Source organism: Ptychodera flava, chromosome 12 (genome assembly GCF_041260155.1).
Source record: "Ptychodera flava strain L36383 chromosome 12, AS_Pfla_20210202, whole genome shotgun sequence".
Lineage (NCBI taxonomy): Eukaryota > Metazoa > Hemichordata > Enteropneusta > Ptychoderidae > Ptychodera > Ptychodera flava.
The window spans coordinates 43,512,505-43,527,024 of NC_091939.1; positions in this window are offsets into that span (position 1 = coordinate 43,512,505).

Genomic DNA, 14,520 nt, shown 5'->3' on the forward strand with positions numbered 1-14,520 from the left:
CGATAATTATATGTGGGCTTGTGGATGCTTTGGAAAGTAAAAGCTCCTATGTGTGGTACTTTGTTGCCTATATTTTTTGTTTTCAACACCACATTGCTTGAATGTAAACATGGTCACTGAGGAATAACTCAGCCACAGGTAGTGAACAAGTGTTCACTTGATCAGACAACTAAAAATTCAATTAGATAAATTATTAGTTGAAATTAAGTTTCATCAATTTTATGAAACTGATAAGTCAGGGTGTATACTTGTTAGTAAGTACAAATATTGATGGGAAGCATGGCTGTTCTCTGAATTCTTGGCCAGATAACAAAAATAATGTGAAATGTGAAATTAGCAAAAATCAAATTTCTGCCAATGAATGTTACTTGAAGATGAGTTACATTATCCAGTTACTAGGTAACATTTCAATTGTTATTAAAAAAACATTGGTAAGCTGCCCCCCTTACACATACAAATTTTATGTTTCAAATACTTGTTTTTTGAAGTTTTTTATCGTGCTACTAATGTACATACATTTTATTGATACAAATGTACTCTGTATAAATCACATGAAAATTAAGTAAATCAAGGTGATATGAAAATAGCATGAATATGACACTTGAATGATATGCTTGTTAAACTAAATGCATTTTTTTGTTTCTTTTACAGCCTGGTGCTGGCAGGAGCCATGCTGATAATAGGCGTACGTCAGCTGACAATTCTGGTTTGGGTGGTTCCAGTGAGGCAAAACACCCATTACCATGTAATATATCTGTCGACAGTGATCGATACAATAAGAGTTTGCTACCATACGATAGTATTCTATATGAAAGTACCTTAAGCAACTTACACTCAAGCAACCTATTCATAAGTGAACCATCCATAAGCAACCTTTACAGCAAAGAATGTCATGTACCACAAAGCAGTGCACAAATACAGTCCAACAGTAGTATACTGCCTACAGATCCTTTTTTACTGCAAAGTAAAACTATTCAGACTCAGAAAAGCAACTGTCAGAAGCTTGAATGGGAAAGTTACACTATAGGCCATGTTATCCAAGCTAGTATTCATCAAGGAAGTCCTGTTTTTCATGAATCTTCAAGAGGTAAACAATGCACTTGTAATGCCCTAGTATACTTATGTGTATCTCAAGACAAGCATTCATTAACATCTGAGGACTTGAATTGCATTTTACATAATGGTGACAGTTTATACAGAGAAACAGTCAGTTACCTGCAGGCCAGCAATGAATTTCATTCAGACATTTTAATGTTTAACGAATTACCAATATTGTACACATGAAGTCTTTGCAGTACAATATAGAGAAATGCAAGCAGTATTTTGGGTTGTTAGATCATTTCAGAGATATAGATGTACCAGACTGTTTACATTTCAAGGACGCCATTACCAAAGCTTTCAATTCTAGTAACACTTTGTTGTTGATGACAGGTGGCTATTGTATGGCTCTTTCCAAACACCACAGTGGTAAATATTGTATATTTGATTCACATAGCCGTAATTCACATGGCTTTCAACACATTGATGGCTCAAGTATTGTAATATTCTTTGACACACAATATGCTCTAATTAATTATTTGTATTCTTTGTTTGATAACTTGAATTTGAATAAAATGACAGCGCATGAGCTTCAAGAAGTGATCATTCATGCTAATAATTCAGCACATCAGGCTCGACAGCAACATGACAGACATGAGGAACTTATGGTTAATTATTTTAATTTCCAGACACAACAACTATCTTCTAAAAAGAATGCTCAGAGGTTAGACAGCTATAAAGGTAATGTGAACAGTACTGTGTCATCTGTACCTAAAAAGGTTTCAAGTAAACAGTATGCAAGAGAATATAAACAGAAAAGAAGACAAAACCACTCATTTTTGGCTGGTGAACGTGAAAAAGATAAATTAAGGAAAGCTCTGAAGAGGCAAAACCAAGATTTTAGAAAGACTGAAAAAGTTCAGTTGAAATTGCATATGCAACAACAGAGACTAAATCCTCAATTCAAACACAAAGAACATTGTCAACAACAAGTACAAAAGAAAGCGCTAAGACAAAATCAAGTGTTCAAAGAGAAAGAAAGAAAAAAATTACGGTCACACATAACTGAACTTCGACAAAATCCAGAATTCAAAGAGAGAGAGAAACTGAAACTACGGTCACATATAACAAAACTCCGACAAAATCCAGAATTCAAAGAGAGAGAGAGACTGAAACTGCGGTCACATATAACTGAACTCAGACAAAATCCAGTGTTCAAAGAGAATGAAAAACAAAAATTACAGTCATACATAACTGAACTTCGACAAAATCCAGTGTTCAAAGAGAAAGAGAAACTGAAATTGCGCTCACAGATGAAATACTTGCGTCAAAATCCTAACTTCAGACAGCCAGAAAAGGAGAGGCATAAAATATACATTCAAAATTTGCGAAAGAATCCCACATTTAGACTAAAAGAGAAATTAAAGACCAAAATCTCCATGAGATCTCTTCGCAAATGTACTGAATATAAAAACACTGAGAGACAGCAGCAACAAAGTTATAAAAGCTCCCAAAGGCAGAGTGGTGTTTTCCAACAGAAAGAGAAACATTTGAAACGAAAAGCACAAGACATAAAGCGCTTAAAAAACAAAGAAAGATATGTAATTGAAAGCAGTAGTGAAGCAATGGACTGTTCAGAAATTACTGAACTGAATACAACCTTGCCAGACAACCGTCATGGTGAATTATTGCAAGACTGCATTGATAGTTTCCAGAAACATACATCTCAAGGACCCATTTATGTCTGTTCATCATGTCATCAAACATGGTTCAGAAAGTCTGTAATTCAAGCTGCCAAATTAGCCACACATTCTGCCAATGCATCTCAATACCTGACTGGCTATATCTCTGTCAACAATACAGAATGGGTTTGTACTACATGCTATAGATCTATATCTGCAGGCAAAGTCCCAAAACTGTCTATAGCCAATAGAATGAATTTTCCCAATATACCATCAGAATTACATTTACACCAATTAGAGGAACGCTTAATAGCTTTGAGAATTCCTTTCATGCATTTGTGCAATTTGCCCCGTGGAGGTCAAAGATCATTATCTGGTCCTGTTGTGAATATCCCAACAGATATAAACCCTACCATCAATATGCTACCAAGAATGCTTAATGAATGTGCAACTATACCAGTCAAGCTAAAACGAAAGTTATCATATACACGATGCGAATTTACTGAAAATATCAGACCCAACAAAGTGATGCAGGCATTAGTGTGGCTTATGGAAAATAGTATTCTATACCAAATTCAGGTATCCAAATTGATGATTCATGGTTCCAGAAAATCAGTGATAATACAGATACTGACATGGCAGCCTTCATTGATAATACAGACAGTGCATCCCAACCGTCAGTTGAATCTGATTCTGACACTGATTCTACCGGTAGTGATACATTCAGTGAGGTTGAACCTAAAGAGGGTGACGGTTTGCTAATATGGATACTTTACTTGATGATACGAATATCTATATATAATATTCTGTGGACAACGTCGACTCATTGATACAGAAAATAACTCTCCTGTATATTACAGTGACATATGTAAATGGGAAGTTCGTAATGTGGACAGACGCGTTGCTAATTGTGTACCAAATATATTTTTTAAACTGAAGAAATTGCAGTTGAAACAAATACATGATAAAGTACACCTTGCACTACGGCGTTGTAAAACTGAGGGTAAAAATTACAAAGTTGCTGACCTATTAAACCCTGATAAAGTAACAGAACTACTCAGACTTGATGACGGTTTTTATATATTCAGAGATTTGCGTAATTCACCACCTTACTTGGAAAAAAGGAAGAAGGATGTCTTTGCTATGATCAGACAACTTGGTTTACCGACATGGTTCTGTTCCCTCTCAAGTGCTGATACTAGATGGATTGACCTTCACCGCATACTAGGCCGCCTTGTTGATGGTAAACACTATACTGATGATGAATTGAAAGCAATGGATTGGGCTACAAAGACAAGGTTACTGCAATCAGACCCTGTCACTTGTGCTCGATTCTTTGACCACAGAATAAATGTATTCATACACTATTCTCAAAAGTCCACATGAACCAATAGGCAAACTTACTGATTACTTCTACAGAGTTGAATTCCAACAAAGAGGTTCTCCACATATTCATATGTTGATGTGGATTGAGAATGCACCAAACTATCAGCAAAACACACCTGCAGAAGTGATCACTTTCATTGACAAATATGTCTCATGTTCTTCCAATGTACCAGCTGAAATAAGTGAACTACTTAACCTGCAAACTCATAAACACTCAAAATCATGCAGAGAAAAAGGTAAACCCATATGTCGTTTTGGCTATCCAATGCCTCCAATGTCAAAGACAATGATTCTCACACCATTAGATAATGATGATACAGTTGACAAAAAAAATACAAAGAAATTTATGACAACATCAAAGAAAAACTAGATGATATGAAAGAAGGAAAATCTGTAACATTTGCCAACTTTTTGTCCAGTGAATTACATATTAGTTATGAAGAATACATTCTAGCTATCCGTAGTTCTCTACAAAGAGTCACAATATTCCTGAAACGAGACCCTTGTGACTTGCGTGTCAATTCTTACATGAAACCATTATTACCAGCATGGGGTGCCAATCATGATCTTCAGTTTGTGTTAGATCCATATGCATGTGCGATGTACATTGTATCATACATAAGTAAGTCACAAGGAGGTATGAGTGCTTTACTTGACCAAGCATGCAAAGAAGCCAGACGAGGTAATATGGAACTCAAGGCACAAGTCAGACACATGGCAATAAATTCTTTAACAATGTTGAAATCAGTGCACAGGAGGCTGCTTACATTATACTACAAATGCCACCAACTAAAGCCACAAGACAGGTTGTATTCATTAATACATCACCTCCACATGAAAGAACATTTCTACTGAAAAGTAAAGCTGCCCTTGAAAACACACCTGGTGATTCCACTGACATAGAAAGTGATAATCTTATCAAACGTTATGCTAGAAGACCAAAAGCATTGGAAAATTGGTGCCTTGCAGATTATGCATCCAAACTAAAAGTAAAATATCCAAAAATAGCACAAGTCACCACCAGATGTCAATGATGACAATCCAGATATTCTCAGTGAATCAGACGTCTGAAATGGCAACAAATATCACACCGGATAAATCCAAGATAAATATCAATCTCAGAAATGGAATTACCATACAAGAACTGAAAACTCCTCGTGTAATACGCTGTGTCAACTACAATAACAGAGTTGACAATGAAAATTACTGTCGAGAGAAATTATTACTGTACATGCCATGGAGAAATGAAACTGTAGATTTACTGTGTGACTGACTGTGACACATTTCAAGATGCCTATGAACTTAGTAAGCATATTATTGCAAATAATGCAGTAGATTATGAACACTATACAAAAGAGTTGGAACAAGCAAAGCAAGCTGCTGAACAGTGTGATGTCGATGATACTGATGCATTTAACCAGATTGCACCAAATGCACAGCAGACAGAAAATGATGACTTACAGACAGGTTCCACGCCAAGTGAACACATATACATATACTTTGATCCTGACAAACCTGAACATGCCATATATGATATATTAGGTATTGATGTTGGTCTAAGGACTATCCCGATACAATCAATGATGACAATAATACTGTACCTGGGCGTATCCCTGATGACCAATATTATGCACTGGTGAGATCTTTAAACTTAAAGCAGAAAGAAATATTCCATCATGTCCTAAAATCCGTCAAGATGAACAAAGATCCTTTACATATATTTATCACAGGGGGTGCTGGTACAGGAAAATCTGTTGTAATAAAAGCAATTATCAAGCTTTACATCGATATCTGTGTTCAACTGCTGGAGAGAATCCTAATGACTGTAGATTGTTGTTGTGTGCACCCACAGGAAAAGCAGCCTATAATATCGATGGAAGCACGTACAATACACTCAGCATTCAAAGTACCAGCGAATCAAGGTTACAAATACAAACCACTAGACAGCGACCAACTGAACACACTAAGAGCTAAATATCGAAATCTATCAGTTGTTATCATAGATGAAATAAGCATGGTTGGACATCAACTATTAAATTTCATTAATTTGTTCCTTCAACAAATTAAAGGCAACAATCTATTATTTGGCGGTGTTTCATTGATAACTGTTGGTGACTTGTATTAACTAAAGCCTGTCATGGATGGCTGGATATTCAGTGACTTAACAAGAGAGTATGGACCACTAGCAACAAACTTATGGCAGGAATATTTCACTATGCATGAACTAACTGAAATCATGAGACAAAAGGATGATTTACACTTTGCACAATTTCTCAATCGACTCAGAGAAGGAAATCACACAAATCAAGATATAGCTGAGTTGGAGCAACATTCTGTTCATCCAAGTAATCAAACATACAATAAATCAGCTCTCCATTTGTACACTACCATGAAAAGGTACTAGCACATAACACTGAGGTATTTGAAAATGCTCCCTGCAATGGATACAGTTGTAGGTGACGTGTCACAAAAATAAAAGCACAGATCCTGAAAACGATCCCCAAAGATTAATCCAAAACATGCGGTTTGTTATCAGAAGCACCTATAGCTATCGGACTCAGATATGATATCACTGCTAATATTGATGTTGAAGATGGCATGACCAATGGCGCTAGTTGTATAGTGCACAAAATAGACCACAGAATGACAAATACATCCAACAACAGATCAAGTATAATATGGGTTGAGTTCGATGACAAACACATTGGTCTTTTAAGGAGACGAAAATACAGACACTTATGTCAAGGTAATATGAACAAAGAGTGGACGCCAGTATTTGATATCAAACGTCAGTTTCCTGTTATTAGATACCAGAAACATGTCTCAGTGATGAGAATTCAATTCCCACTGAAACAGTCTGCTGCAAAAACAATTCACAAATCTCAAGGTGCTACAGTAGATGAGGTAATAATCAACATGGCTGGAAGAAAAATTGACCATATACGGTACATTATGTTGCTATAAGCAGAGTGCGTCAATTAAGTGGCCTTCATATTCTTGACCTCAATAAAACTAAAATATCAATATCTGAGGCAGTTAGGAATGAAATGGCCAGGCTACGTCAACATGCGCAACTTCAACTGTGCTTCATACCGTTGTATGATCTACCTAAGGATTACTGCAAAGTAGTATTTCTAAATACTAGATCATTACATAAACATTTTGCTGATTTACAAAGTGAATATAACATTCTTGCAGCTGATATCATTGGTACCGCTGAATCAAGATTAATAGCCAATGATAACGATGAAACTTATACTCTCCCCAACTACAGCTTATTCAGAAATGACCAAGTCATTGAATCCAATATCACTAGACCCTAGCTACCATGGACTTGTCCTGTACATAAGGCAAACATACCAAGTACTTCATGTTCATTAATATACAACTGTAGAGCTTGAATTCATATATGCAAACTTATTAACAGTGCAGCATCAACATATACAAGTCGTTGTACTCTATAAGTCTCCTCGTTGTAGCCTACAATCATTTCAAGAGCAGGTTTCACAAGCTCTTCTTCCACATGTCAACTTAATAATACCACTTATTATCACAGGTGATTTTAACTTTGATATCTTTTCTGACACTAATGCTACTTTCCTTAACTTTATGATGACAACCTTTAAATGCCAGCAACTAATAACTGAAGAGACCACTGATAACCATTCAGCTTTAGATCTGATTTTTGCTAATCAGTCAAACATTACATCTGGTACAATAGAAAATTCCTGGTCAGACCACAAAGGAGTATATGCAGTTATACCAGCTGATCAACCAAATGAACAAAATACTAAAGAAGCCAACATACTATGAATGCACTAATTAAAGCAAATCCAGTCATTTATTGCAAAGACCTCCTTATTATTCACGGCCATGTTGGTAACCTTACAGGAAACTCTTCAACTAGTCAAAATATACTGAGAATGATATTGTTGAAATGTCATATTAATTATATATAATAGAAATGAAATGTTGCCAGCAGACAAATTAATACTCTTTCTCCCAAGTCATAGTTATTTCTGTGGTTTGTCTATGCGCCTGGTAGAAAGATGAATAATATATTTGCATGCATTTGCCAGACCGTTCTAAGAGTTACTCCTTCCGTATGAATTCAATCTCCAGTGATTATAATAGGGAAAAATCATAATCAAGTATGCTTTGTAGTGTTACTGCGTATTACGATAGAGATATATTACCCGTGATTTTGTAGTGTGCACATGAGGAGACGTAACGTATGTCAATGAAATACAGGCAAAAGATAGAAAAGGAAGTGTTTATGGTTGTTTGACCTGCCGGGAAAATTGTACATGTCAGTAACTACTGAAAATGTTAAATTTTTTTTATACACTATGATTCTGTTTTATATACTTCTAAAACTGTCTTTTGTACTGTTACATTTTTAAAAAGTGTATTTTAAAAGTCTCTTATCACTGATTGATGTGGATTAGACCCTATGGAAATAAATTTTTGTTGTTATTTTATTATTATTGTTATTATTATTATTATTATACATGTGAACAGGTGTATAAATTTTGTGAACTACGTAAAATTGGGAATGATCATAGAGGTGCAAAAAGGGCATCCTGGAAATGATTATTCCTCAAGGTGACTTTGCACACAACATTGATTACATTTTAATGAAGTGGTAACACAATCGCGCTGTGGTCACTGATGCCACAGACGCTACTATGGTCATCTGTTGATCTCGGCGCCCAATGATCTGAACCTTCTCAGATTGAGCGCCGGCTATATACTGGTATTTGGTCCAAAGATATTCACATGTACTGGTGACTTGTTGATTAACGAGGATGCAGAATTGGGCGTCTGCTCAATTCTTGTCAACATCCCACTACAAAAATTGGACAGCACCCACTGGTTACAGCACTCAGGAGATAGCATATGCACCTGGCATTTCTACCTTGGTACATGTGTTTGGAAAAATCACATCATACACAACATCTGGGCATTATATGTACGTATATTCTCAATTAGAACTGCCTTCCAACTCATAACGTCCTCATACTTAACTGTTTGCAACCTCTTTATACTTGTTATATTTTACAATTTTTTTGACTAGTTGTATGTGACTTTTAGGTATATTGCCATCAAACTGATTGCTTTTGTAGTTTCATGGTTCTGTTGAATTATTAGAATTTCTGTTCAATTGATGGTATTTTGAAGACTTGCTTCGCAATGTCACTCAACATACTCTCTTCAATCACGGTCCCTACTTCACATTTGTGTCTACATGCAGGTGTGTGTTAATGTATGAAAAATTTTTGGTCATACTGGCCTATACGATTTATTGTTGTTTAATTTCATTTTTTTGCCAGTAACTATATTCATATACAACTGTCTGGCATTCCAGCCTAACTTAATATAATACAGTATTTGTTAACAGCGTTTGTGATTCTTTTCCTGCATGCTTTAATATTTGAAAAAGGCACATACAATAAACAAACTAGTAAAAACATGTCCTGTTATTTTCATATTAAATCAACATACAAATTTTCTATGTAACTAATTTAGCCATTTAGGCTTGTCCTGTAAGTTATTAACGTTTTTCCCCAACATTATTTCAATTCAGGATATGAAAAGGACACATACGGTCAGGTGAAACAATGCTATGAAGAACTATGACAATGGCAGATTTGTCTGGCCAGGCTAAAGTCACTCTACCAAGTCCACTCTTCTATGATACCAATTTAATACCAGATAAGTTATCATGGTATACACTGTAAGGACATCACCAAGTTGTAGGAGGATCACTTCTTGATAAAACGCTATCATGACAGCAATGATGGTAAGTGACACAATGTTGACCCTTGATGGAGTCATTCCAATTTAAGATATCAATATCAGTGGCCATAGTCTGAACTTTCCAAAATTACTAATATTGTAACATTGCCATCACATTTGTATACAATTTAATAATTAACATTAATACATATTGTTTCAGATGTGATATTTTTTACACCAGTTCCTGGAAGTGACCATCATCGTTATTATGGAATCTGCAAGTTTATGTAGTCAAGTCTGTCATATTAAAGTACAATTTATAAAAAAGTCTTCACTCAATTACTGTTTATGCAATCAGAATGTGATGAATCTTTTGTCATTTAAGGGACTTTTGCCGTTTGGTCACACAGTCAATAAAATCACTTATTACAGTACTTTGAAAGTGTCACTGTGTGTTAGGGATGCTCTAACAATTGCTGTATTTTGCTCTAAAATTGCTGTATTTCATTCTAAAATCAAAATTCTCATCTGCCATTTCAGGACAAAGAAAAAGTGGTAAACGTTTTTAACAACCTGTTGGATGACACAGATGCTGCTTCACATTGGATAACAGCTTCAATGTATGTTTAGCTGGGCTAAAACGGATTCATCTGTGCTCAACTCGACTTGTGATCAGCATAGACGTAAATGTCAAAAATATGTAAGACCCTCCTTCCTATCATTATAGCAATAGATATGGAATCCAGCTGTTAGTGCCAGATCAAGAATACATGTGTGCACATACATGTTCCTCTCATAGAACCAGCTTTTTTCCCCAAATACTGAAAATGTATTCATACAGAATATCTATACAACTCCAGATGAAACCTGTTTAAAAACATTTCCAGTGTCTTTCAACTATGATACAAGCCTTTTTAGCTCACATTTGGTTTTACCAATGTGAGTTTATCGTATAGGCTGAAGTTGATGGCGTCTGTATGTATGTGTGTATGTATGTATGTATGTATGTATGTATGTATGTACGTACAGTATGTCCGTCAACATCAAAAACACGCAAACCGCTGCACGTTTCAGCGTGGTATTTGGTGTGTGGATGCATCCTGGGCTATAGATGGGATTTTGTTCAAATGAAGTCTGCATTGCCAAAATTATGCAAATGAGCTTACAAAATGTGAAAATGGTTAAGAATTAATAACTCAAGAACCGCTTTTTTGATTGCTTTGAAAATTTGTGTGCAAGTACCTTAGGTGAACCTTATACAGTTTTATGAATATTGTGCAGATATCCTGAATTTTGTATTTTTGCTGAATTTTTTTGTGATTTTTCTCATTTTCAGTAAAAAATTTTCTTCTCTGAAACCGCCAGCCAAATCGCTCTCAAATTTGGGTTGTCTCTTTGCAAGGGTGTTACTGTTCTAATTTGTTGAAATTATGACAAAATTGGGAAAATTACTATTTTTGTGCAATTTTGTCATTTTTGGTCAAAAAATCTTAGACAGTATTTCCTTTTTAAAACCACTGGACAGACAGCTTTCATATCTGGTACACAGACGTACAGAGATGACAATAGTTAGATATGTGGAAATTGTCCTGAAATATAAAAAATTGTATTTTTAAGACAATATTGTCATTTTTGGTCAAGAAAACTTTATCTCAAAATTACTTGTTTGATAGCTTTGTAATTTGGTATAAAGTCCCTTGTTTGATAGCTTTGTAATTTGGTATAAAGTCCCGAAAGATGTTATTAGATAAATTTTCTGCTCAAAGTGTTGGGAAACCCCAAAATTTGTATATTTTTAGGTACTTTTCTCAGTTTGTGACCTTAAATGACCTACACCAACCCAGGATATGTTGTGAGACAATTTTGAAGGCTGTGAACATATTTTTGTCATATTTGGTACCAATTTGTAGGAAAATTTGATCCAGAAAACAAAGCTGAGGTGATTTTTTCATTTTGGACCAATTTTTGCAACTTTTCTATGTAAGACATACAAGAACTGATGAGAAATTTGGATCCAGGATAATTCCAGATGTTGTAATCACCGCCCACAGTGGAAGGCATTTCACTATCTGTAACTAACTTAAGTGCTGTTTACATTAGAATGATAACACTCATGGCATTAATTAAAAATCTCCAAGGTTGTAAATGTACTTCCTGTCATTTGGTCTTATGTAATACCAAGGGTTGGAACATTTGATATTCAGGAGGAGGTAGGGTCTAGAAGATCGATGATGCACCATTACTTTTTTACCAGATCCCTTGTGCATTTTTGCCCACTCCCACCTTTTTATCACAACTGGAAGTTGTGATATAGAGGTGGTTTTCAACGGTGTTTGATGTCGTCCATTTCCGTAAACGACAAAAAGTCAAAAACTGCTGAACAGACTGCGTTGATATTTGATACCGATACATAGACTGGTTCCAAGGTTCCAATTCCGAAAAATGGAGCCAAACGGAGTGCTGGTTAGATAGTTTTGGGAAATTTCTAACCCCCCTTTTTATCTAATTGATTTTAGGGGTCTTTCATATATGTAGTTTTGGAATGTACACCAATCCTGCATTGTGGACTGTTTTATGAGTTGTTGAACAGAAATGAGGTTTTGATGAATGTTAGAAATATGCAGGATGGCTGATTCGAAGTATAAGAGATTTCTATGGTCTTTTGGGCATCAAAAGCATTAAAAAAAACATATTTCATAGTTTAGATTCTCACTTTTGAGATGACCCTAGGCATTTGTTAAGTAAACATCCTTGAGTCAATATACAGACTTTGACATTCCAGAGATTAAGTATCCACAACCTCACATGTTACAGTCTTTCACTACAATGGTATGGCCCAAACCCATTGTTATCAATGGAGAGTGTGGACCTGTCTACAGGAAATTGGGGTGAACAGGTTAGACAATGACGTTACAAGTTGTAGGTTAGTTATCAAGGTAGCACCAGCATAGAGTCCTGAGCATCTGTCCATGTGTTCTCACAGCAAATTACAGGGAAAAAAATTATTGAGAAGTTTCTCTCCTTTAAATGGAAGTATATTACATTTTAAACCTGTCATGGATAGATTGCTCTCAAATGATCTGAAACACAGTTATTGCCCATTAGCAACAAATCTATAGCAAGATTTATGTAAAGTTCATGAACTTACACAAGGTATTAGACAAAAGATGACCATGACTTTGCTACTTTTCAACATTTATTTCAATCAGATTTCCCCAGCTTAGTGTATAATTTTGTAATCTTAATTACTGTCAACTTAGCTTTACTAACTTATTCATACCTCATTATTCTTACACTACTGTTATACCTTATACCACGAAATTTCAAGAGATGCATATATGATTGTCACTTAACAAACAATTTACAAATATGTCTTCTGCTTTTTCTCCATATACATATACATGTCTCTTTTCTCATAAAAATGAGCTTAAAATCGCAATGTGAAAAATAGTCTTTCAGCTATATGTTGCTCATTGACTTCGTGGTCTGTCTAATTCACAGTGAGTGTGGTTGTTGATAAATGCCGATAATACTAGGCGGTCATAATGTCCAAGCGCCATTGGCGGTATTTTTAACATAATGACCATAGGTCACTATCACATCTGGAAGTTGTGATATAGGGTTAGCTTCAACCGGTGGTGGACAGTGTCCATTTTCCGTAAACGACAAAAAGTCAAAAACCGCTGAACAGAATGCATTGATATTTGGTAGAGATATTCAGACTAATTCCAAGGTTCCGATTCCGAAAAATGGAGCCAAACGGAGCAGCAGTTAGATAGTTTTGGGAAATTTCTAACCCCCCTTTAACTAATTGATTTTAGGGGTCTTTCATATGTGTAGTTTTGGAATGTACACCAATCCTGCATTGTGGACTATTTAATGAGTTGTGGAACAGAAATGAGGTTTTGATGAATGTTACAAATATGCAGGATGGCTGATTCAAAGTATCAGAGATTTTCATGCGCTTTTGGTAATAAATTGATAAAAAACAACATATTTAATGTTTTAGATTTCTCACATTTGTTATGACCCTTAACATTACAGACTTGATGACATAACCTGCTGCTGGACCTGTTTACTGGCGCATTGATTTAAAGACAAAGATCGTTTTATTTGTAATAAGGACGTGTGATTTCATAAAACTTAGTCTATTAGCCTGGAAATGTGATTTTTGCGAATATTGCTTACCCCACTGACAAACAGTGTGGTTTGAAAATGGCTGGAATTCGCTACTTCGGGACTTTGTTTTCTGTGTGCATTTACTGACAAACTCCGTATTTCATGTACAGGTGTACCCAGAGATAGAGTAGTTTCACAATGTGCCAGTTGTGATCAAGTGCCATTGGCGCTATTTTCTTTTTTATCAAGCCTTCTCTGTTTTTTGTTGTTGACATTTGCTTATGTATTTAGGATCTGCTTGTCCCATTGCTATAGAAGTTGATATGCATGTTCCTAAAGATGACCTCCAGTACCTAAGTTGGAGACCTTATTTGCTTTTGTCATTCTTGTTTTTCTGGTTTAAATATTTCTTTAATGGACCAATTCAAACCGAATGTGAGCACATAGTGTCCTTGACGGTATTTTTCATTCTTAACCTATTATGATTACTTTGTTGGTCTGCACCTAGGTTTACACAATTTTACATGTTATTTCAATGCTCTCTTTGACAGCATTT